Source organism: Triticum dicoccoides, chromosome 6A (genome assembly GCF_002162155.2).
Source record: "Triticum dicoccoides isolate Atlit2015 ecotype Zavitan chromosome 6A, WEW_v2.0, whole genome shotgun sequence".
Lineage (NCBI taxonomy): Eukaryota > Viridiplantae > Streptophyta > Magnoliopsida > Poales > Poaceae > Triticum > Triticum dicoccoides.
In genome coordinates, this window is record NC_041390.1 from 178,342,977 (window position 1) to 178,347,364 (window position 4,388).

Consider the following 4,388-nt stretch of genomic DNA (forward strand, 5'->3'; position numbering starts at 1 on the left):
TTTTGGACACGATACGATTATGCAACAATTTGCATCGGAGATTTAAATGACCATGTTCATTGCGAAGTTCACAAGTGTGGTGAAGAAATTTTAAATTTTCAGCACAAACATCTAGCCTCTCTTTCAACCACTTAGTTTCCAAATACTTATGCCTCTTGCAAAATCTATCTTCCCTATTTGGTGTGTACTTGCAAACTCTATGCACTCCACAAAAGTTGACATGCTTATAAGAGACATTTTCATCATGACTAGTGCAATCATCATTAGTACTATGGATATTCAAGGAGTTCATACTAACAACATTGCAATCATGCTCATCATTCAAAGATTTAGTGCCAAACATTTTAGACACTTCTTCTAGCATTTGAGCACAATTTTCCTTTCCATCATTCTCACGAAAGATATTAAAAAGATGAAGCGTATGAGGCAAACTCAATTTCATTTTTTTGTAGTTTACTTTTATAAACTAAACTAGTGCTAAAACAAGAAATGAAAAGATTCGATTACAAGATCTAAAGATATACCTTCAAGCACTCACCACCCCGACAATGGCGCCAGAGAAGAGCTTGATGTCTACTACACAACCTTCTTCTTGTAGACGTTGTTGGGCCTCCAAGTGCATAGGTTTGTAGGACAGTAGCAAATTTCCCTCAAGTGGATGACCTAAGGTTTATCAATCCGTGGGAGGCGTAGGATGAAGATGGTCTCTCTCAAACAACCTTGCAACCAAATAACAAAGAGTCTCTTGTGTCCCCAACACGCCCAATACAATGGTAAATTGTATAGGTGCACTAGTTCGGCGAAGAGATGGTGATACAAGTGCAATTTGAATAGTAGATAAAGGTTTTTGTAATCTGAAAATATAAAAATAGCAAGGTAACTAATGATAATAGTGAGCATAAACGGTATTGCAGTGCGTTGAAACAAGGCCTAGGGTTCATACTTTCACTAGTGCAAGTTCTCTCAACAATAATAACATAATTGGATCATATAACTATCCCTCAACATGCAACAAAGAGTCACTCCAAAGTCACTAATAGTGGAGAACAAACAAAGAGATTATGGTAGGGTACGAAATTACCTCAAAGTTATGATTTCTGATCGATCTATTCAAGAGTCCGTAGTGAAATACCATGAAGCTATTCTTTTCGTTCGATCTCTCATGGAGTTCATACTACAATAACACCTTAAGATACAAACCCTAATGTCACCTAGATAATCCAATGTCACCTCAAGTATCCGTGGGTATGATTATACGATATGCATCACACAATCTCAGATTCATCTATTCAACCAACACAAAGAACTTCAAAGAGTGTCCCAAAGTTTCTACCGGAGAGTCAAGACGAAAATGTGTGCCAACCCCTATGCATAAGTTCACGGAACTCGCAAGTTGATCACCAAAACATACATCAAGCGGATCATGTGATATCCCATTGTCACCACAGATAAGCACATGCAAGACATACATCAAGTGTTCTCAAATCCTTAAATCCGATAAGATAACTTCAAAGGGAAAACTCAATTCATCACAAGAGAGTAGAGGGGGAGAAACATCATAAGATCCAAATATAATAGCAAAGCTCGCGATGCATCAAGATCGTGCTGAATCAAGAACACGAGAGAGAGAGAGAGAGAGAGAGAGCAAACACATAGCTACTGGTACATACCCTCAGCCCCGAGGGTGAACTACTCCCTCCTCTTCATGGAGAGCACCGGGATGATGTAGGTGGACACCGAAGAGGGATTCCCCCCCTCCGTTAGGGTGCCGGAACGGGTCTAGATTGGTTTTCGGTGGCTACGGAGGCTTCTGGTGGCAGAACTCCCGATTTATTCTGTTCCTCGATGTTTTTAGGGTATATGAACATATATAGGTGAAAGAAGTCAGTTAGGGGAGCCACGAGGGGCCCATGAGGGTAGGGGTGCGCCCAGGTGGCAGGCGTGCCTCCCTGCCTCATGGCCACCTCGAAGCTTCCCTGACGTCTACTCCAAGTCTCCTGGATTGATTCCGGTCCAAAAATAACTCTCTCAAATGTTTCATTCCGTTTGGACTCCATTTGATATTCCTTTTCTTCGAAACACTGAAATAGGCCAGAAAACAACAATTTGGGTTGGGCCTCCATAGGTTAGTCCCAAAAATAATATAAAAGTGTATAATAAAGCCCATAAACATCCAAAACCGGTAATATAATAGCTTAGAACAATAAAAAATTATAGATACATTGGAGACATATCACCGGGCTGAGCGCAACTTGCTGAGGGCGAAGATCGTCAAAAGTGCGGAGCAGCGGGAGTAGACCACTACCTTGTTGAAGAGGACCGGCGTCATCTTCAAGAAACTTATGGACGAGAATGCCATGCTGCGCATCGAGCGCAGAAGGATGTTGGAGGAATCTGTGGATGCTCTCAAGCAGCCTCTTGAGGACAAGAAATAGCTCGTCGCCGCTCGCCGTGGAGACTAGTTCCCGCGGCCTGCAACAATGCATCAAGAAAGTAGAGATCAGCGAGCCAGATCGTTGTTTTCCTTCTTCTTTTTCCGTTGTGTATTTCGCGCGTTGCCGCATGTGGCTTTTTTAATTATGTTTCTAAATATGTAAGACAATTATTATCGAATGTATCGTCCTTATATTCATCATGCTTGCTATAAGTCGCAGTCAATGCTATATAGGTTTGTTAGATCTTACATCAAGATCCGTGCAAAACATTCTTTTTAGATTTTCATTTTTCTCTCTTAAATCTCAGTCTAGTGAGACATATGGCCACGCGGTAGAACAGGTGCTCGGGCGCCATTAATGGAGACGTTGGGAGGGAGGTGCACGGCGGGTAGCAGTCAAAGGGCTCTCCTCCCGATGAGCACACACAGGGGTCTGATCGCACGCCTCCCATACTCAAATAGCTACCCCGCACGGCACCTCCTAGCCAATAAAAAAAGGGGATGCGTGGCCGCATGTAATTGGTAAGTTGAACGCCCACGGTTTCAATAATACTTGTGTTTCCGATTTGTAACGTGACAACACTTGTTCCAAAATGACTTTGTTGATTGTTAATGTGTGCGCCTTTGCAAATCGGACAGAAACATTACCACAACATGTTGGTGCCATGTCATGAGACCATGCCAAGTTTCATGATTTTCAGGTGTGTTTTGGAATTACAGGAATTAGAAAACCAAGTTTCTCAATCTTTCCGGCCGAGCCATGCTACATCTTGAGCACTGTGTTGGTTTTCCCTTGAAGAGGAAAGGGTGATGCAGCAAAGTAGCGTAAGTATTTCCCTCAGTTTTTTAGAACCAAGGTATCAATCCAGTAGGAGGCCGCGCACGAGTCCCTCGCACCTACACAAACAAATAAATCCTCGCAACCGACGCGATAAGGGGTTGTCAATCCCTACACTATCACTTACGAGAGTGAGATCTAATAGATATGATAGGATAATATTTTTGCTATTTTTATGATAAAGAGAAATAAAAGATGCAAAGCAAAATAAATGGCAGAGGAAATAAGTAAGTATTGGAAGATTAATATGATGGAAGATAGACCCGGGGGCCATAGGTTTCACTAGTGGCTTCTCTCAAGAGCATAAGTATTTACGGTGGGTTAACAAATTACTGTTGAGCGACAGAATTGAACATAGTTATGAGAATATCTAGGTATGATCATGTATATAGGCATCACGTCCGAGACAAGTATCCAGCATGCATCTAGAGTATTAAGTTCAAGAGAAAAGAGTAACGCTTTAAGCAAGATGACATGATGTAGAGGGATAAACTCATGCAATATGATATAAACCCCATCTTGTTATCCTCGATGGCAACAATACAATACGTGCCTTGCTGCCCCTACTGTCACTGGGAAAGGACACCGCAAGATTGAACCCAAAGCTAAGCACTTCACCCATTGCAAGAAAGATCAATCTAGTAGGCCAAACCAAACTGATAATTCGAAGAGACTTGCAAAGATAACCAATCATACATAAAAGAATTCAGAGAAGATTCAAATATTGTTCATAGATAAACTTGATCATAAACCCACAATTCATCGGTCTCAACAAACACACCGCAAAACAAGATTACAACGAATAGATCTCCACAAGAGAGGGGGAGAACTTTGTATTGAGATCCAAAAAGGGAGAAGAAGCCATCTAGCTAATAACTATGGACCCGTAGGTCTGAAGTAAACTACTCACACTTCATCGGAGGGGCTATGGTGTTGATGTAGAAGCCCTCCGTGATCGATGCCCCCTTCGGCGGAGCTCCGGAAAAGGACCCATGATGGGATCTCATGGATACAAAAAGTTACGGCGGTGGAATTATGGTTTTGGCTCCGTATCTGGTAGTTTGGGGGTACATAGGTATATATAGGAGGAAGGAGTACGTCGGTGGAGCAACAGGG